Genomic DNA, 22,368 nt, shown 5'->3' with positions numbered 1-22,368 from the left:
AAAGTGGACTCTTCTAAAAGCTATACATTGCCCTCTGGCCAAGGTTGGGACTTTGAACACTTCCTTTTTATATGCTGGGATTTTGTCTGGTTGAGAGTATACAGGTCTTGTGTGCATGTTTTTGGTGTGTGTGTGTGTGTGTGTGTGTGTGTGTGTGTGTGTGTGATAGGAGACAGGCTGTGGCAGATATGTGGGTGTCTAAGGAAAACATGAGGCATAAGTTCTTTCCTTTACTATGTGAGTTTTGGGACTCGAACTCAGGTCATGAGACTTGGTGGCAAGTTCCTTTATCCACTGAGCAATCTTGTCAGCCACCAAGAATGTGTTTCCATTCATGAAATGGAAGACAAAAGACTAAGAGAGAATGAACCCATTCTGTGCCCCTTTTATTTAATGCATACATGAGGAGAGTCCTCATGACCAAAATAATCTCTTATGAGCCCCATTTCCCAAACATTGCCAGTGGATCAAATCTCTAACACATGAATTTGAGGAGCCACACATTCAAATCACAGCACATGTGGAAATTGTATATGAACCTGTACATGGCATCTTTCAATCTGTCAATGATTTTGAGCAAATAGGAATATAAGTTAACTTGTGTTTGACTAATATCGCTATGATTGCTGTTCATACTGTAGTTTAGACAATAAAAAAAAACTGTTGTGGAAGTTCAGGGCTAGTGCAGACTCGAGACAATGCTGTCTCAGTGTAGAGAGCTGCAGGAGGGAGAAATGAATACATTTGAATTAATTGGTAAATTCTATTGCTAAGGCATGGGGAAGGGTTAAATGTGATGGAGTGGGTGTGCCAAGGTTTTGGTTGTGAAGCTACTAGACAATTACAGACACCATTTATGGAGTCTGAATGGCCAGGAATAAAGGCAGATGTGAAAGGGAAAATCCAAGTTTCAGTTTAAGATAAATCTGAATTGGGTTAGGGACATCCAAAGAACTTGTCAGGAAAACCTGTAGCCAAGCTTCCAGTTGAAATGGCCAGAAATTTAATAATTTAATGTAGTTTTAGTAGAATATATATATATATATATGTATATATATTTATATATATATATATATAATATTCATGTATCTTAGTTATTACATATATATTACATATGATTTCTAACCCACTTGTACATGAAGATCTCACTGGAATGTTAGATAGCGCCCAAATTATAACTAGGAAACAACTTTTCTTCCATGCTCTGCAGGCCACTTTCAAACGTCACAGCCAAAGAGGTCCTGTCGGATACTCTGGTTTCTGTGAATGAGGCATTTGTTTAAAATAATTAAACATTTCAAGTGTTGTTGGAGATGGTTCCCTCTGTTCTCAAGTGACTTACTTAGCATATTTTCTTCTTTTTATTTAGAAGATGCCTCTTTCTCACAGGAATTAAGTCACAGTCTATAATTAACTCTAAAAAGTGAGCATCACATCATTTACTTGAGGTACTTTATTTAGCTTCCTGTCGGAACTATTCTGAGGTGAATATGTTGAGAAGCAAAAAGAATATTTGCATGTGACCTGGACATTGCTTTTGTGCTAGCCCCGAATATCACTAGATTATGTGTAGTAGATAAGATGTTGTAAATGGTAAGAAAGAATCATTCTGTTATTACATTTGGAACCATCATTGTCTCCTCAATATGTGTGTATTGTCTGTAGTTTCAACCAACCATGGATAGAAACTGCTTTAAATAATTATGTCTGTGTATATTTTAGGAAGTATCTATAGTAGTGTTTCCTTATGGCTCTTTCATAAAGCTTAACTTTTGTTATCCCTGCCCCTATTCCCTTCTTTATCCTAATCCCACATTTAATTTTTAGTGTTCCATTAGAACATTTTCCTCTTTAACTCTACATTTATATTCTGTCTCCCTTCTTCCTCCCCCATGGACTCTTACTAACTTCTTGACCTCCATTGGCACTACACATTAAATACACATAACTAAAGGTTCAAAGCCAATATCCACATATGAGAAAAAAAAAGTGACTCCTTTCTGGGCCCGGGTTACCTCACTGAAGATGATTTACCTATGAATTTCATAATTTCATTTTTGTAATAACTAAGTACTATTCTGTTTTTCAAATGTATCACCTTTTCGTTATCTGTTCATCAGATGAAGGGTATATAAGTTGTTTCCATTTTATGGCTATTGCGAATAGAGTAACAACAAACATGGCTGAGCAATTATCTCTGTAGTAAGATACAGAACACTTGAATGTATGCTCAAGTCATTGTTCTTAGTTACCCTCCAGAATTTGATGAGAAGACCCTATTGCTGAGAATGCCATATATATACATCTTAAAACATGGACGAAACCAAGCAGGAAGCTTCAACCCTACTGTCTACCTTTCATGGTGTTGTTAAGTGTTATGGACACTGCCATAGAAGAAAAGTAATCATTGGTCTGCAAACCCTATGAGCTACAATAATGATTGCCCTGAAAATATATGCCTGATGGTGTAATAGTAAAATGACTGTTATGGGAGTTACCAACCACTTTCTGTTGGGGTTTAAGGCTTATTCCATGTGATAGAATCCACATCTGGCACTATCATCTGAGCCAAAAATTGTGTATAGATTGGTCATAAGCCCAAGTGGAGAACCCATTACTACTATTCTGCTAAATGTATATAATTTAAAACAATTATTAGTAACTTATTGCTATATATGTAGATCAGTGAAGCTCACATCCTTCATCAGAGAAACTTATTTTAGTAGTAGATAACCAACAACTGTTCAAATTCAGAAAGATTGAAGAATTAAATCCTGAAAAGGATATCTGTTTCACATCCTTTCTCTAAAAGCTCAGGGATCTTTGTAGGAGATGGGACAGAAAGTCGTAAGAGCCAGAGTGTAGATGACTACAGGGAAACTGTGTTTGCTGGATGCACCAGGACAGCTACACATATGAAAGAATTATGTTTTCGACAGCTTGTACAAGACCTATAAAAATTCAAACCAGACAAAATCCTTGCATGGAAAAGAGAAGGTGGCATGAAGTCTCATCCATGGCTGAGGAGGATCTATTGACATTTGAGAGCTGTTAGGGAAGGAAAATCAGGTTTTTCTTTTTCTTTTCTGTTTTTTTTAAAGAATATCATCCTTGGTTTTGGCCCAGCACTCAAGAGTATATGAGTAACAGAGATTGGACTCCATGGATTTAAATAAGAGAACATGAATTTGGGTGAGTGGGGGAGGAGGGGCGTTGGCGAATCTGGAATGAGTTGGGAGGAACGAATACAATCAAAATACATTCTGTGAAATTCTCAGCATTAACAAAAACATTATTAACAAAGGTATCTTATGTGTATTTATTATCATTTGTCTGTACTAAACTCATGTAGACTTATGGTCACCTCAGTAATATGCCTTATGCTACTTTGGTCAAATCCAGTCAACAAACATTTATTGCACTTCTGAATACTATAGGACAGCAACTACTTATATCATTTGCATTGTATCAGGTACTGTACACCACCCAGAGATTAGTTATTATGTGGAGGATGTATATAATTAGAAAGAATTTAGCATCTGTACAGTTTAGTACCTTCATGGGTTCCTGGAACCAACTCTCAATAGACAATAGAAAATAAACAGGCATTTAAAAGTAATAATAAAATGCAATAAAACATAAACATACAAACCAGAAAAGGACAAAACAACAAACAGAAGAAAAAGAAACAAAAGCAAAACAGAAGACCCACATGTTGATGCAGAAACATACACATTCGAGCATACAGAAATCTTTGCTATAATTGTGGTTTTTTTTCAAAATTTTTGATTCATCGTTGGTTAAATCTATAGATATGGAACACATAGATATAGAGAACTAACAAAATCAAAATCTAGTGCTAATCTCATCATTAAAATTCCTCCTGGATAATAACTAGTGAAGACCCTAATATTTGTGCTCAACACACACACACACACACACACACACACACACACACACACACTCACATGTGTACTTATGTTGAAAACATAGAGGCATGCACTTGCACATTCACATGTGTATACATGCATGAACATAGACATTTATTGCATGATTGCATTAAACAAGTTTCTAAGAGCACTAGAAATCAATAAAGCAAGGAGGAATTCTTTAGGGTACACTAACGTGCAATTATAATGCTTCTTTCTTCCAGCCATGAAAACTCATTTTAAAAATTACTCTGAACTTCTGTAACATCATAGTTAACTGCCTCTCTCCAGGGGAGCTTTCCTAGGTAAAAAGCAGCATCATGGTTTTATTCCTATTGCACAAGTTTCCTAAAATCCTGCTTTCTAATTGTCATCACTTAGACCTGCAATCTGAGTTGCCTCATGTGTTTGCAAGCAGCTTATTCCAGAGCCAGTAACTCCCTGAAACTAAGTGTTTTAAGGATAAACATTGGCTTGTGTATTACCCAGTATCTACTCCCATTAGCCAGTGCAGATGGCTGTGTCTGTAGGTGATTTTCAGAATTCCACATACTATGTTTTAAGTATTAGGTTGGATTGGTGCTATTGGGGGACAGTGGGGGACAACCACCTAATAGCATTTTATATATGATGAAAGAGTGACATGTGATGAGACCTGCCCAAACTGCCTCTAACCTGGAAGAAGAATCAGCTTTTCATCCTTAAGTTTTCTTCCCCTTACCATCAAGTGCTTGTTTGAGGTCATTGGAGATCTGCTTCTCGACATCTCCATAAGGCTTTAAAACAGGATGACCCGGGAGCAAGATGAGTATTGCTTAAAGGGAACACTTGGCAGTCATTCTTGTTTCCCTGCTTGCAAATAAGCTCACAAAGAACTGTGCTGTGGCAGATGCTGAGCATCCTGTGACTTTGAAGCTGAAGATGCTTAAAGCCCAGGGGTTTGGAGATCACCAAGACACAAATAACCATCCGTAAAAATATTGACCACGGCAGTCGCTTATGGAGATCAGTGATATCTACCTGCAGCTCAAACTGCACGAATGTTTTTCAGAAAAAAAAAATGTGTTGAGGTTTTCCAGAACTATTGATTATTTTTAATCTCAAATGATATCATAGATTTTCCTAGATTTGGCTGTGGCTTGGTACCATTAACCTAAATTGGATTCAATTCCTGCATACTGGAAGAAGAGCATATAGCACCACAGAAATCTGTCTCATGCCACCTGAGCATGAAGCTGCGAAGGTGAAGTTCAAGTTGGCCGAGGAGATCCAAAATAACTGGACATGCCTGAAACATGGGAGTTTCGCCAGCATAGCTGCAGTCACTTGAGTTGATGCAGCTCAAGAGAGAGGCCACGGGTGTTATAGACAACAGGGTTGGAGGGGCAGGGCTAGCCCCTCCCCTCCATCATGAGCTCTGGAAGGATACATGGGGCTGCCGTGTTTGATGCTTGTCCTGGTAGGTTTCATCTTAATTTGGTCTGGTGCTTTCATATCCTCTGTTAACTAAAGACTTTTGTAATTGTAATAGAGTCATTTTGCATTATGAAATTGTCAGTAGCATGTAAGAACCAAAGCCAACTCTTGCTCCTCAACAGGCTCATGTGTTTGAACGTTTCTCTAGCTGGTGACATTGTTTTTGGAGGCTGTGGGAAGTTCAGGCTGTGTCAATTTGGTGGAGGGATAGGCTACTGGGGCCCAGCCTCTTCATAGCCCAGATCCACTTCCTATTTGTTTAGTGCTTCCTGCTCCATCCAGATCAGAACAGATTTCATGTTCCCGTCACCATGACTGAGAACTACTCCCACCGCCTTGCCTCTCCTGCATAATAGGCTGTACATACAAACTGTGAGCTAAAAAGAGTCTTCTCCCCATACGTTGCTTCTTATCAGTTATTTGGTCACAGAAAGAAGCAAGAAATAACTAGTACATGAGTACACAAGCTGAAGTATTCCCACACAGTGAAAACTTAGAGCCAGAATGTATTTGTGATTCATTATTTGGGCTTAAAGAAAGCAGGTAAGTAAGAGTACCTACCGTGTCATTCCATTTTTATAAAATTCTAAAATACAAAAACAAATCTGTAGTGATAGAAAAGAGATAAGTAGTTAACTGGGAATGACAAGGGGGGATGTCCCTGGAAGGGAGGCAGGAGAGATACATAAGGTAGAGGCAACTTCTGGGGTGATAAAACACACACACACACACACATACACACTTCTTAATTGTGGTGATGATTTCATGATGATATGCTTCAACTATAAACTTGAAATAAATAATTACGTGGTAGTTAAAGTTCAAAACTATTAAGTTTGTAAAGGGATGGTGATTAAGTCAAAAGAAGAGTTTAATCTGAGTATTTTTAATGGATAAAGGTACAAACTAGAATATGAGAAATACCAAAAAGAATGAAAAGTACTTATAAGAATTAGATCATTTCAAGTTTAAGACTTTAAACTCTTTAACTACTTAAGGAAATCCTTGTACAAGAATATTTCCAATCATAACAGTTATTACCATTCAGCTCTGCTAAATTTTGCTATCCACCCTGCTCAGTGCCGCATCTCAAGAGTCTGTCAGATGCTAGGTGCCATACTTATGTAAAATCCACTTTCTTTCCTCAGAAAAGGAAGACTCTGCAAACAAATGATTTTCAAATACTGAGTGGTTGTCTGTTCTGTGTGGGAATTTTTGTCCTTGATGTTTGCCCTGGCTGCATCCCCCACATCCATCCTTAGAGAGGATAAGAATTCCCAGGTGATGTTAGTACTGGAGAGGAGAAAGAAGGCATGAGCGAGCTGAGAATGCGTTGTCTTATTTGGGAGAATACTTACAGAAAATGACAAGTACATGTTTTAATAAATTATCACAATCATCAGAAAAGAGTGAAACACTGAATGTCTGACTCCCAAGTCAGTAGGAAAGGGGAAAAGATGAAAAAAAAGGGTGACGCATAGAGACAGTGTCCAATATGGTAAACAAATATCTATATCACAGCATTTTCAGTACATTAATCTGGAATGTAAACATCAGTGAGCACAAGATATATTCTGATTGGCAATCTAGATGTTCAACAAGCAAGATCCAGGGATATGCCCTATGGAGAAAGTAAATAAATAAACTGGAGAATGAAGTGATTTGGTTGACATATATTCCAACTAAGAAAAACAACCCTTTGTGATAATCTTATTATTATCGTAAAATTTATAGAAGGAAAAGTGACAGAGAGACTAAGAGATATATGATACTGATAAGAGTACTAGACAAAGACATCCTTTGTAAATCCTCATTATGAGGATTTTAAACTTTTTTCTTATAACTCCATTTCATAGTTCTTGACCATGAACTTTGTCATTGGTATCATGGTACTGCAATGTGTGCAGAAATTATCGAAGAATAAATTAAGAAATTATTTTGGGGGGGGTATACATTTTCAGAGTTTGATCCAGGATCATTATGTATGAACTTGAAACGAATGGAGCAACAGCTCACAGTTGAAGACACTCTTTCTGCCCAAATTAACCTACCAGGCACCAGCTGTGTGCTTGGAGAGCCAGGAGGTCCAGCCACTGTGTGCAGATCAGGTTTGATCAGAACACAGCTTGCTTACACTGCCTGTGTCTCTTTTGCTCTACAATAACTTAGATGAGCTGTTACAAAAGAGACTTCCTGGCTTTAAAAGTAGTTCAAAGTGGACAGTGTGAGAGGTGGCACAGTTGTCTGGATCTAGAGGGTGACCAAGGCACATATATATATATATATGAACAATGTATGAAATCTATCTGTAGCTGTAGAATGTGGAACAGAAGTCAGAAGCACTCCTTATCAGATTTGTAAACAAAATGAGTAAGCCTGGCTCAGTTAAATGGTCCAGTTGGAGTAAAGGTTCTGTGTGCTAATGTGTTCATAGCTCACATTTTTATTTTTGGGGGATGAACAGTCTTTCTGAGAATTGCACATGTGTCCACATCTTATTTCATCTGTAGGACCCCATCATGCAGGCCCTGTACATGTTATTATTTCGGTTTTGCTTTGCTTCAATGGCCTTGTTTCCTTGATGTCCTCCATTCCCTCTGGTTCTTATACTCTTCTAGCCTCCTCTTCTTCAGGGTTCCCTGACCTCTAAGGGGTATGATTTGATACAGATGTGCCATCTAGGATTGAGTGTTCCAAAGTCTGTTACTATTTGAATATTGTCTGGCTGTAGGCCTCTGTATTTGTTCTCACCTACTACAGGAGGAAGCTTCTCTGATGATGGCTAAGCAAGAATTTGTTCTATAAGAGTAACAGAATGTCATTAGGAACTGTCTTATTGCCAAGTTCCTTTAGTAGAACAGTATTATTTGGTTTTCCCCCTAAGTCCCTGGGTATCTGGTCTTAGGTTCTTAGTCACTCAATCAGTGTAGGGTATGTGTTCAATCTCATGGAGCGTGCCTGAAGTCAAATTAGATATTGGTTGATTACTCATACAAACTTTGTGACACCATTGTACTAGCATCTCTTGTAGGCAGGACACCATTGTGGATAGAGAATTTGTGGCTGGATTGGCATTTATATTTCTCCATTAGTAGCATACAGAGAACCTTTTGATATGAGGAACACTAGAATGTAGAGATAAAGGCTCTAGGTAGGCACCAGCTCAATTATTCATATTCAATGAGTTGTATTGGTAGTGTCTTCAGCAATGGAGTCTTGCTAAAAGTTTACAGAGAGAATGTATAATCTTGGCAATAGCCTGGAAACTACTGTTTGGGGATTCTCATGGAACTACTTTGGCCAACAACTCAATTAGATGTAATCCAGTCCTGATACTGAAAGCTTCATGTAGTAACAAGACACATCTAGTTGGGGCCATGTCTCCCCCATTGTTTGGTGGTTTCATTTAGATCAACTTTAAAATATATTTACTTTAGGAAGCATCTACAGCATTAACTCTCCACACTATCACTCAAGTGGTCCTTATTTTAGCTGTCTCTCCCTGTGTGCCATGCTTTATTCTCTCCTTCCCACTTGATCATCCAATCCCATTATTATATCCACATCTTTCTGGGTCTAGGTTACATCAATCAGGCTGATTTTTTTCTAGTTTCATTAATTTACTTGTGCTTCATGATTACATTAAAAAAACTGAGCAATATTCCATTATGTAAATATAGCATATTTGTCTAGTGATCTGTTGAGGGATATCTAGGCTGTTTTCAATTTCTGGCTATTATGAATAGAGGAACAATGAGTATGGTTGGGCAAATGTCTCTGTGATAGGATGAGAAGATCCTTGGTCAAGAGTGATATATCTTAATCTTGAGGTAGATCAATCACCATCTTTCTGAGGAAAAGCCATGATGTTTTCTATAGTGGTTATACAAGTTTGCACTCACACCAGCAATGAATGGGTGTTCAAATCCCTTACTTCACATCCTTGTCAGCATGAGCTGTCATTTCTCTTATTGTTCTTTGTCGTTCTGAAGGGAATAAGATGGAATCTCAAGTAGTTTGATTTGCAATTCCCCAGTGACTAAGAATGTTGAGCATTTTAAAAGTGTTTCTCATCCATTTGAGTTTCCCCTTTTGAAAATTCTTAGATTTGTGCCCTATTTTTTAATTGGGTTCTTTATTTTCTTGATATCCAGTTTTTTTTTAAAGTTCTCCAGGTATTTTGAATATTAGCCCTATATTGACATATAGTTGTTAAATATATTTTCCCATTCTGTAGGTTGTCATTTTGTCCGAATGAGTGTCCCTTGCTATGCAGAAAATTCTCTTTCATGAAGTTCTATTTAACAATTGTTGACCTTAGAACCTGTGTCAGCAGTGCTCTCTTAAGAAAGTCTTTCCCTGTGTCAATGCATTCAATTCTAATACCCACTTTCTTTTCTATCAGATTTAGTGTATCTGTTTTCATTTTTACTTCAATACATTCAGAGTTGAATTTTGTGCAGAGGGATAAGTATGGATCTATTTGGATTCTGCTATATGTAGCCATCCAGTTTGACCAGCAACATTTGTTGAGGATTTGCCTTTTTTTCACATTGTGTATTTCTGGCTTCCTTTAAAAAATGGTGTTCATAGGTGATGGATTTATGCATGAGTCTTCAGTTTGATTCCATTGATCAACATCTCTGTTTTTGTGCCAATGCCATGCTGTTTTTATTACTATAGCTCTGTAGTATAGTTGGAGGTCAGGAATGGTGTACCCAGAATTCTAATATTCAGAATTATTTTAGCTATCCTGATTGTGTGTGTGTGTGTGTGTGTGTGTGTGTGTGTGTGTATGTGTGTTTCTATATGAAGCTGAAACTTGCTTTTTCAAGAATTGTTTTTGGTAGGATGGCCATTTTTACTATATTAATTCTATAGATGCATGAGTATGGGAGATTTTTCCATCTTCTGATATCTTCTTCAATTTATTTATTCAGTGTCTTAAAGTTTTATCATACAAGTCTTTCACTTGCCTGATTAGAGCTAAATTCACTTTTGAATTAGCAACTACCAACGCTGAAGAGTAACTGATTTTATTACTTGTCCCCCCCACAAAGGGGGTCTTAGTTATGAGTTTGTCTTATCTGTATTTACAATATACTATAATTGTATCTAATAAATTGATTTTGAGTTTTCAGATTTTAATGTAATGAAAACATGTATTATCAATTCCATGACTATTACTAATAAATCCATTAGAAGTTAAAATTTGTGACAAGTAGAAAAACAGATTTGACTGTAGATATTAAAATTGTTACCAGATAAATCCTCACATGGGAGAGAGCTCCTGAGACTGGAAGGATTAATGTACTGTTGCAAGTGGAACAAGGGCATACAAACAGAGGGGCAAGAAGGCTGAGGGTCACAGAGAAGGTCTGTAAAATTTCCCGCCATGATGAGTCTTAAATGCTGACCTTTATCTGATTTGGTATTAACTAAGATAAAGTACAATGGTAACACCGACTCCCTAGGTCTGCAGGTTCATGAACATGAACTTGTGTGTTTGTGTTGACAAGTATGTGTTTGTATATACATATATATATATGTATATATATACACAAGCATGTGTCTATATATATGTTTATATACAAATACACATATGTATATATATGTATACACGCATATATGGGCACATTGTATCTGTATATGCATATATATATGTATATATATATATATGCATGTATATGCCCCCATTTTAGAAAATACTTTAGTGATGTGTTACTTAAAATTCCATGTCTTCACTCTCATTCCTTAGAATCACAAACTGATGTTTTTAATCAGTGTTACAGTGAAATAAATAAAAGGATAAAGAAGGTGGCATAGCATGGGGTGTGTAACTGAGAATTCTACAAGGATCACAGCTGTGTACTTGATTATACATATCTGAAGAAAGCAACATTGATGGGGACAATTTTTGTGGTGAAGAGATAGAGTAAGGAATGGTAATAAAATTTATTCATCAGCTACTTCATCTTCTGTTTTCTTTGTTGCTGTTGTCTGCAGTAAAGTTGGGGTGTATCAAGTCTGGCTTACTGATGCTAATTAATTGCTCTCCGTTAGGGATATAATATTAGTTCCCACTTTTTACCATGTGAGTTTGCAGATCTCCATTTGGGTTGGGCAATGTTTACGGACTACTGTACTCACTGGTGCTGTGTGTGTGTGTGTGTGTGTGTGTGTGTGTGTGTGTGTGTGTGTGTATCTTCATGCAGAATGGTTCACTGAGCAGTGTTGGTCATCTTAGTTCAGGGTGCTATAACAAAGTACTATAAAGTGGGTAGCATATGAACATTGAAACTTATTTCTCATAGTCCTAGAGGTTGGAAAGCTAAGTCAAGGTATCTGCATCATTCAATTCTGAAATGTAGACTGAGAACTTCACATGTATCTTCATTTGGAGGAAAGATGAAGACAGAGTCCCATGAAGTCACTAACCTTATACATGTTGGCTCCACCCTCATGACCTGATCAAATCCCAAAACCTCCATCTTGCATAACACCTTGCATAGCACAATCAGTATATGAATTTGGGAGAGCACAACTATGTAGTCACTGGTTGACTAATCAAAACAGTGAAAGTAAGTCCTTTGGCAAGCTAGACACAAAATGACAAAGCCTGGGACAATATATAATTATAAAGTGTAAATAAGTCCTGAGTAAAAAGACAACTTAGTTGTACCCAAACATCAGAGAGTCAGCCTGGTCAGCTTGAGGGGAAAAATCTGCCCCCCTACTGAGATTCTGATATGCTTGTCTGAAAGAGTAGTTGAAGCAAAGTAACCTTTCAGATGAAACTATCCTGGCAGTAGGTATCAACTCTCTGGGAGAGTATCTAAGTGTAAGCTGAGGAACACATTGGCCAAGGAACACATTGGCCAAGGTGGAGAAAAATGGGCATATAATTTTGGAAATTGTAGCTAGCTGTAGATAATGGGTATTGTTCTCTTCCAAGTACAGGTGTCCCTCCATTGCCCTGTGAGTCTACAGACTTCCAAGAGAAGGTCCTCAGAACTCTATTTTAGAATCTGTGCTGAGATTAGAGAGGAAGATAAGCACATAGGTAGCAAAGCTTAGAGGATAGAATAACAATTGTTAGGCACACAGATTTGGGTTTACAACTTGACTCCTTTGTGGTCTAATTGTGGGAAATCCCCTGAATTTCAGTAAGCCTTTTTGTTTATTTATCTATAAAATGTGAATAATGAAAGTTACTATTATTCCTGCCAGCAGACAGACAGAGGTGGGGGAAAACTGGCTTAATGTAGATTTTGCGGTCATTAGAAGAAAATGTGTGCTGTCCAAGCCCATGTTAGTATTGTATTTCCTAGATATTCCTTGGTTGGGAGAGGCTATATGACTTGTTCTGGCAAGTGTATTGAGAGTGGAAATCAAGGCTACCATGGACTCTCCAAAGATTTGCCCCCACCTTTGTCATAGAGATCAATGATTCAAGATGAGGTACCAAAGAGCAGAAACTCGTTGCTGACCTGTGTGGGTCGGTAGTATGAGGTAGTTATAAAACTCTAGTAAGCTACAGAAACCTTTGATGTTCCTAGTTACAGCAGCAACAACTGCCGCTTCCTGATATTACAGGGATGGGCTTGACAGAACTTCTGACACACAGCAAGTAGTAAAAATAATGTAGTCATTAAAATGAAGAATCTTATTATGATTCCATTAGGCATAGTCTCCAAAAATCTTTTGTTCCAATGTCTTATCACGAGTGAGAAAGGAATACAAAGGAAGCAATAAAATTGCATGAGTATCTGTAGAATTTGAGTTTTCTGTTTTAGTTATTAATTTCTGGTCTTGAATAACCATATAGGCAGATCATTACTGCACATGCAATTATCTTAGAAAACTCTGGAAGTTGAGACAAGTAATTGATTGCATGGAAAGGTTAATGCAAAAGTTTAATGATAAATATATGCCATTCATTCTCTATAGTTAGTATTCATGATCATTCTTGACTTGCTTATATTTGGATTACAGCTCTGGACAACACAGTGACTATTATATCAAAGCCTATTATAAAGATAGTAGGACAGAAGATGAGAAAACAATCCTACTACACTTCTCAAGGTGACATTCACACTTGTTCTATAAGCTCCAAATGCCAGTCAGTCCTAAGAACAACTAAGAGTAGTCAGAATATAGCTCAGGTGGTAAAATGCTTGTTAGACAAGGAGGAGGACCTGAGTTAAGATCCTCATACTCATGTAAACAGCAGAGCATGGTGGCATGTGTTTGTAATCCCAGTGCTGGTGGGTGGAGGCAAGAGGATTTGGGGGATTTGTTGGCCAGTCATTGTACACAGTTCTTTCTTTCTTTCTTTCTTTCTTTCTTTCTTTCTTTCTTTCTTCCTTCCTTCCTTCCTTCCTTCCTTCCTTCCTTCCTTCCTTCCTTCCTCTCTCTCTCTCTCTCTCTCTCTCTCTCTCTCTCTCTCTCTCTCTTTCTTTCTTTCTTTTTCAAGACTGGGTTTCTCTGTAGCTTTGGTGCCTATCCTAGAATTTACTCTGTAGACCTGGCTGGCCTCAAACTCACAAGATCCACTTGCCTCTGTCTCCCAAGTACTGGGATTAAAGGCATGCACTACCACTGCCTGGCTATGTGTAGACAATTTTGAGTGTCAAGTCAACCAATGATAGACCCTGTCTCAAAATTGAAGTGTAAAGTGATAAAAAGATACAGATATTGACCTCTCAACTACACAGGTCTATTCATAGGAGCATGCACCTGCACACACATACACATACAAAAAGTCTTTATGTTTTAAAATAATTATAAATCTGCAAAAATACTGTAGCGATATATGGAACTCTACATTTTATTAATATTTAATAGTTTTAAGTATTTCTTCTATATCTGTCTCCTCTCTTTAAGATAAAGATCCTCATTAAGGTTATCACAATATAGCTCTTGAGTTATAAAACTTTAAAAATTGGTGCACTATTAATATCTAGGGTTTAATTTCTATTTAATTCTGATAATGTTGTTCTCTAATGCCCTACAACATCCTATCTATCCCCTCTAACTCAAGGCCCAGTCAAAAACTGTGTTATACTTAATTTTTATGTGTTTTTAGTATTCTTTAATCTAAAGTATTTTATTAGCCCTTCTTTATCCTTTTTTGTGTCTGTGCTACTGAAAGATACAGGCCAAATTGGGTATTTAATCTGAGTTGGATTCAGACTATGTAATGCCTGGGCAAATTCTACAAAAGGGATGTGTGTCTTTGGACAAGTGTCACTTGGAGATGTTCAATAGTACCCATATGCCTCATTGATGGGGTTAGTTGTAATTACCCAGAAAAGATTTTGCTTGCTTCTCCACTGGATACTTAATGGGTTTTCTCTTAAAAATAGTAAGTCATTTATATAGAAGACCTTAAAGACTATTTACATGATTCAGACATACACTAAAGTTGAAGGACTGTTACTTTAGATCATATTGGAAAAAAATAACCAACTTATTGTTATCATTGAACCAGAAAACAAAAACAAAAAACAAAACCAAACAATCCAATAACATTGACAACAGCAACATAATTAGTTTTTGGGCAAGAGAATTAAATTTGTTTTTTGACTTGCTGAATGCTATCAGGGACTGAGCCTTCAAGAATAGACTGCTCAATAAGAAGACCCATGGGAAAAAAATGGAAGTTATAGGCAATTCAGCACTTGTACAAATCTCCTCAAAGAAGCATGAGAAGATTGGAAATGGAAAGAAAAACAGTTCCTCTATGAGAACATGATGTCTCACTACTGATCTCAAATATACTGAAAGGTAAAATGCCAGATGATGACTTAAATTATTTTTTTCTGGTAAAAATGATCAGTGACTTGAAAGAGGACTGGAGCAAGCAAACAAATTCAATCCAGCACCCAAGGAGGAAAGTTAGCAACATAAAGGAAAAATCCTTCAAAGGGAAAAACAAAACAACAAAAAACACAGAAAAAGGAAAATAAAAGCACAACTTATCAACCCCAGGGATACAGCCGAGGCAGTTCTAACAGGAAACTGTGTTAACATAGACAACTCAGAGAGATCTCAAAGAAATAACTGATGTGATACACTTACCTATTTTAGAAAACAGCAAGAATCCAAACCCCAAAGCAGCAGGTGGCAAGAAATAATAAAAATTGGAAAGATATTAATGATGCGGAGAATAAGAAACAAATGAATTGACCTAGAGTTGGTTCTTTGTAAGAAATAAGATTGCCAAATCCCTGGACATTATGAGAGAAAGAATACTCAATAAAATTATAGATAAAAGGAGGCAGTAACAACAGAGTTCACTGAATTCCTGAAGATAATAAGAGAGTACTTTTCTTTCTTTTTTCCCTTCTTCCTTCCTTCCTTCCTTCCTTCCTTCCTTCCTTTCTTTCTTTCTTTCTTTCTTTCTTTCTTTCTTTCCCCCCTCTCCCTTTCTTCCTTTCTTTCATTTTACATTTAGGTTTTTATTGATCTGGTTCAAGGCCCCTGATCTCTACTGCATCATTAACACTTGGCCCTCACTGGGATTCTTCCTGTACATCCTGTGGCTGCCCTGTGTCATGAAGATTCTGCAGTCCTGGGTCCACAGGGCTGACCCCAACCCTCCACCTGCTCCAGCAGAGCACAGATGGGGTGGATGTTGGTGTGGGCCAACATATGAGCAGTATGGCTGCTTCTAAAAACACTAAATGTACAACCTCCATATCACCCAGCTTCTTGGGTACGCTCTTGAAGGACTTTAAATCAGGGATGCCACAGAGTTTATTACTGAGTTATTCACAATTGCCAGGAAAAGGAATCAGCCAAAATGCTCATCAGCAGAAGAATGGTTACAGAAGATGTGAGACATGTACATAATACAATATTTCATTCAACTATAAAGTAAAATGGCATTTGTAAGAAATTGGATGGGACTGGAAATCACTAAGTTAAGCAAAATAAATACTGTGTGCTCTCCCATAGGTTGGAACTTAAATATATGTGTTAGTGTGTGTGCTCAAACTGGAAAGGCAGTCATAAGAAGGGAGGAAGATATCCTATAGGGGGTATAAACAGAGTCCTGGAGAACACATGAGACAAAAGCATAAGTTGTATCTGAGATCTATCTGGGGCAGGGGGAGAAAACCAACCAAAGCTGGGAAGCAATCTTGTGGAGGACCTTGGGCATGGGGGACAAAATTAGAACAGAGCATAATGAAATACATATGAAAATTGTGTACAGAAATCTGTCTTTTTGTATGGCAACTCCAAGAGTTAATAATAAAAAAAGATCATGTACATATCCTATGACATCCAACATTTCAACTCAAATATAACAACTTCCTTCATCTAGCTTTAGGCTACTCTGTGTACTTACACACCAGTGAAGCAATGTGTCATAGATTCATAGTTTATGCAATACAAAATGATCTAAAATTGGTATCTATTTTAATATTCAGCCTCTCCCCACTTGTCTAGCTGAAGCCCCTTCAGACTAATGTCTGTCTGTCCACATGCCCCCCATGGGTGACTGTGTCAGGAGAGGTGGTAAACTTCTCTGAAATGCAAGGTATTCTAGCTCATATTGTCCTTCCCTAGGCCCAGATTTTCAGACCCCAAGTCTAAGGTGACTGAGTTAAATGCCAGGGAGTGCAGCTAGATCTCTGTATTTTAAAATAAAATATCCCAAGTGGTCCCAGAGTTCAGGTGGCTATACAAAGTGGGGAGGCTATTTGATAAGGATGTTTAGAAAAGGTCTCAGCATGTTAATAATCAGGTTTCATGACCCTGATAACTGATTCCTTCAAGGCTCTGTTTTACAATTGCAGAGGAACAGTATGACAACCGATTATTCTATAGAAATGTCACATTGCTCACTGGTCAGATTGTGACAGGGTGCTTTTTCCTTTAGTACTTCCCCTCTAGATGGTTTTAATTCTGTCTTAATGACTCGAATTTAGATGTTTATTGTTTCTTTTCTCTCTTCTTTCCTCTCTGATTTATCATTCCATAGCAGAAGAGACTTAACACAAAGGGCATGTGATAAATTATCAGACTAGTCAGGGGAAGCAATTGTTTAGTGTTGCAGAATATTTGTTTAACTATGGAAAATGTTTTGTATTTGTTGGTGTTGTAGAATATTTAACTATGTGAGGATGCCTTACACTTGTTTCATTATGTAAAGCTGTGTTGCTGTTTTACCTTGGCTGCCTTAGGTACCTGACTGATCTAATGAAAAGCTGAACAGACAGGAGTGAGGGAGATGTATAGGCAGGACTTCTGGGTATGGAAAGTAAGTAGGAAGAGGAATTTAGGTTCAGAGAAGAAAGAAAAGATATGCCAGGGAGATGCCATGAACCAGCCAGCCAGACACAGAGGAAGCAGGCAAGTAGGATATGCAGAATGAAAGATAAAAAGCCTTGAGGCAAAATGTGGATGAATAGAAAAAGGTTAAACTAAGTTAAAAGAATTAATTTGACAAGCCTAAGCTAAAATCTAGCATTCACAATTAACAATAAGTCTCCATGTCTTTATTTTGGGAGCCAGTTGGTGGCCCAATGAAAATTCCAACTACAGTCGGGTGTTTGTTTATCCACTAAGTTCACAAATAGTTACTGAACACCCAGTATGTACAAGAACCTACTGTTTACTGAGTGAAGGATACAGCATGGACAAAGCATTCCTGCTTCTACCACCTTAGAGTTACTGGTTAGTGTTTTAAAACAACTTTAAGCCCTGGATCCAGGTATCTAGGTGTATCGGTAGTCCCAGCACCTGGAAAACAGTGGCAAGAGATCAGCCTGGTCTATGCAGGCTGGTCCAGACCAGCCAAGTGTTACAGTGAAACCTTGTGTTTAAAGGCCACAAAGAAAGAAGCGACAAGGGGGGAGGCTTGGAGGAAGGGAGACATGGATGTATGGAGGGATGGAGGGAGGGAGAGAGGGAGGAAGACAGCAAACACATGCTCACAGGTGCATACCCCAGAAGCCAGGATCTGGAACTGTGGGAGGTCACCACTACAGCTCTGCTGTAGCTAGTGAGCCTCATGTCCTTCCCCCAAAGTCTCACAGCAGAGCAAATTCTGGTAAATGCAAGAATGACTATGCTATGAGGACATTCAAGTGTCCCATGTTACCAGACCCAACACCTTCTGCACAGCCAACTCCAGGTTGCTGGCAATGACTGTATAAGCCAGCACTGATGTGGGGTGAGTTGGCTTTCTGGTATTCTCTTTAAGCAAAATGGTCCACAATGACAAGGCCCACCTAACAGTGTGTGGGCATATAGGGCCTGTCTGAACGTTGTCTGGTGCGCCATAATGATGAAGTCATAGCTAGTAGCTGACTAAGGTGACTACACACCCATGTTGTGGCAGATGCCGAAGAATAGGCTGACCTCCTGTGTGACAGAGCTAGTAGTGGTGTGTGAAGGGTACACCACACACGTGAGCATCATGGCCTGGCACCTCACAGGATGAAATGTGCTGCTCAGTGCAGGTTGTAATAATTGGGTGCTTGCCTGGAGCGTGGACACTGCCAAGGAGCTCTACCAACTGGATAGCTTGCACCCTCATCTCACTCTCTATGTCAGCTGGGACCATAGGTGTGCCTCTTCTGCTCAGCTCATAAAGACAAGAGCATCTGCAGCATTCATCCTCAGCGGCGCACCCTGGTGGCCAAGCAGGAGAGAGGTCATGAGGGTCCAGTCAATCTTTCCCGGCAGAGGCAAGGAATTCACCACCAGTTTTAGCCACATGAGTGAATGGCAAATGGCTGTTCCCTGAGGCACAGAAAACTTCAAGGAGCCCATGAGGTTGGAGGATGTAGATTTAAGCAATGGGAAAAGGCTGCCCTTTCCTGACCCAGACACCAGTGTGGTCTATGTCTGCCACAGGGTCACTCTAATACCAGATTCACAGGCAGGTACCTCTACATTCACTTTTTGAATGTATTCACCAGCAAAGAATCCAAAATGGGTCTGTTCAGCACGCCTAAGAGGGATTTGGATGTCAGTAATGTGAAATTGCCTGGTTCTCCAAACTGTATGAGCATAGCTGTGAGCCCAACCCACACTCATGCCTGTGCCAAGAAAGCCCAACCTCTTCTAAGACACAGTCAGACCTGAGTTGGCTCTTAAGGCAGAGGACTGGTTGAGCTGGCTGGATGCTGATCCCATCCTTGTCTCACCATGGGAAGCCCAGGCCCACAGGATGCAAAAGGCCAGGGGGAATAATAGCCTATCCTATAGCCAGCCTTCCAGCTCTAGCTACCCAGCTACTGCCATCACTGATGTCCCCAGTGACATCTTCACTGGGTTCTGGGAGTCTGGGAAGTTGGAAGAGGTGAAGCAGGAGCTGTAAAGGCTGTGAGCGCTGGTCAAGGAACATACTGAGTTCATCAGCTGCCTGGTTGAGCAGCTGGGCTGTATGGAGAATGGAACACATGGAACCACCAGGGACCTGCACTGGATGCTCCATCCTTCTCTTCCACCCCAAGTTTTGGCTGCTGGGTCACACTGTGCAGTTTGCTGCTCTGAGGCAGGTCATGGTCAGCCTGAATCTCTCCCCAGCCTGGCCGGCCCAGGTTGGAAGCACTATCTGGCTTTTGAAAAGTTTTTGTAATTAGACCAACTCCCATGTTCTCTAAGGAACTGTCTCCTTCACCTGCCCAGGCCACTGCCTCTTTCCCCAAGGAAACAGAAGGCATAGCTTCTATATCCTCATTCCATATTAAAAACAAAAACAAAACAGAGAAAATGAGAAATCAAAGAAATGTTTTCTGAGTAAAAGATTATTGAATTGGGCATTAAAGGAAGAAGAGAAATTGAGCATACCATAAAGGAAATAGTCCAGCAGAAGAACTGTCTGTGCAAAGGTCCTGTGGTAGAAGGAAGCATGGTTCCTTGTAACCCTGTGGTGTGACCACTATAGCTGGAAACTAGAGGAAAACATGATGCAGGAAAAGGAAACAGAGATAAGGCCATGTGAATTTCCTTGTAAAATCTGCTAAAGATTTTCCTCATGCAAGCAATGTAAAGATTTTGGGTGAGTTCTCATCCAGAGTGACATGATTGGATTTTGTTTGAGGAAGTTTACTTTCCAAAGGTCACTCAAGTGGGAAGAGCAGAGCAAAGGTCGCAGAGATGATGAGAACTAAATGAGAGATGGAGAGTTCTAGTGGCAGGCACTGAAGATCCGTGGGAAGGCAGTCGGCTGAACTGTGGGTAAGTTATTAGGGCAGGGAAGAGGCAGGTGAGCAGGTATGCTCATGATTGCAGTCACATGAGAGACAATGGGAGAGACATCACTGAGATGGCAGTGCTTCAAGGACCAGGCTTGGGCAGATGTCATGTTCACTCTTGGCATGTGGGATCTGGGATGACATCTGGTGAAGGGATTCAGTAGTCTAGAGCTCAGGGGAGAGGTATACGTTCCAAGTATTTAGTAAAGTTTGAGTTATTTTTGTATGTAAATGACATTTACAGAAATGACATTTGAGGATGAAACCATCTATTAAGACAGTAGAGAAAAAATGAAAAAGATAGAAACCCGCGTCTTGGGAAACTCCAACATTCACAGGGCATTGGGGAAAGAAGAGCATGTTGTAGAAAGGCAATCACATGTTACATGTCTGTAGAGAGGACGGAGGGCCAGGCTAGCGGTGACCAGTGTTGTTGAGTGGTGATGAAAGTGAGAAGTCATTAGGATGAATTTACATGAAGGTCCTTGTTGGCTTTGCCAAGGGACATGAGTGGAATAATGGGGGTAGATATAAAACAAGTGAAAACAAGAGAGATTCGGAGTAGAAACATGCAAATCTCTATGAAGAGTGTTGGCTGAACATTGGAGGAGAGAGCTGGCATCAGGACACTTGTGAGTCCACCTCTCCCAAAGGACACCACATTTAGATGTGCCATAAAATCTCCTGAACTCTTTCTGACCACTCTGAACACAATCTGCACTGCCTATGGTCATGCCCGGAGAGAACCCCACCTTGGAAAGGGCCTTTTCTCTTTCTTATTCCGGGTTCACAGAAGGCCAAGCTGATGAGACGATGTTTGTTTATGTTAAAAGCCCTTAGTCCTTGGTTGTGTCTTCAAGTAACATTTTAGTTAGAAAGGATCATGCCAGTATTAAATATTCCCCTCACGAACACTAAAATGTTAGCCACTAGCACACTTAATTCTGTAAAAATGGCTTTTGTTTCCTCTCTGTGGTGAAGTGCTAGCTTTCCTTGTGTGTTCTACATCACACTATGCTAAAACGTGTCTTCTTTGTCCTGAAGAAGTAACATGGTTGCACTGAAACCTATCCCTCATCATCTGTCTCAGGAGACTGTGTCATGTAGTATAACCCTAAAGCTCCTGCTACTGGGGTGCCCGGTGCCCAGTGTCCGGGGTAGAGCCCCTGACAAGGTTTTCTCCCATTGTAAGTGGAGAAGGCTCTGCTTCCGTCCCAGATCCCTGATGGCAGAATGTGAAGGGCAACAGCTACATGCTATGGGTAGGTATATTTGGAATAGCAAACAGCTGGTTGGCTTGGGGCTTATGGCCTTGATCCATTTCCTGTGGTTGGCTGGACACTCAGGCAGAAGCCTTTCCTACAGGAGCGTACCCCTACAGAAAAGAAGGGAAGAAGTTAGAGCCCAAGTGGTGCTTATGCTAGGGTTTAAAATAAACAGTCGATGGTCCCAAGCCTTCATGTGAATCTGATCCCTTGGGTAAAAATTGTCCTATCACTTAGAAGACAGAGCCTGTGTAGTCAATTATGTGATTGAAGCATAGATTCCCATATTAGTCTGAAGCCTGAATTTGTTGGGGTTAGTTTTAAAAATGTGCTAGAGGGAATGCTTACCCTTTCTTTAAATGGGCTAAGTAGCAAAGAAACCTGATTCAAAGCATTCTCTTCCCTTATCCCATTCTTTTGGGATGACTCTCAGACATGGTCATTATTGGTCGACTCTTCAGAATGACTGGTAATTTGTCC

At 39.3% G+C, this 22,368-nt stretch overlaps 1 pseudogene; it reads left to right on the top strand.

Annotated features, from left to right (window-relative positions):
* The first annotated feature begins 18,490 nt into the window (after positions 1-18,490).
* On the top strand, positions 18,491-20,004 carry LOC127230462 (coronin-1B-like; annotated as a pseudogene).
* Positions 20,005-22,368: the final 2,364 nt, after the last annotated feature.

The sequence above is a fragment of the Phodopus roborovskii genome, unplaced genomic scaffold (genome assembly GCF_943737965.1).
Source record: "Phodopus roborovskii unplaced genomic scaffold, PHOROB, whole genome shotgun sequence".
NCBI classification, from domain to species: Eukaryota; Metazoa; Chordata; class Mammalia; order Rodentia; family Cricetidae; genus Phodopus; species Phodopus roborovskii.
This window is presented reverse-complemented; position numbering and strand designations above follow the sequence as displayed.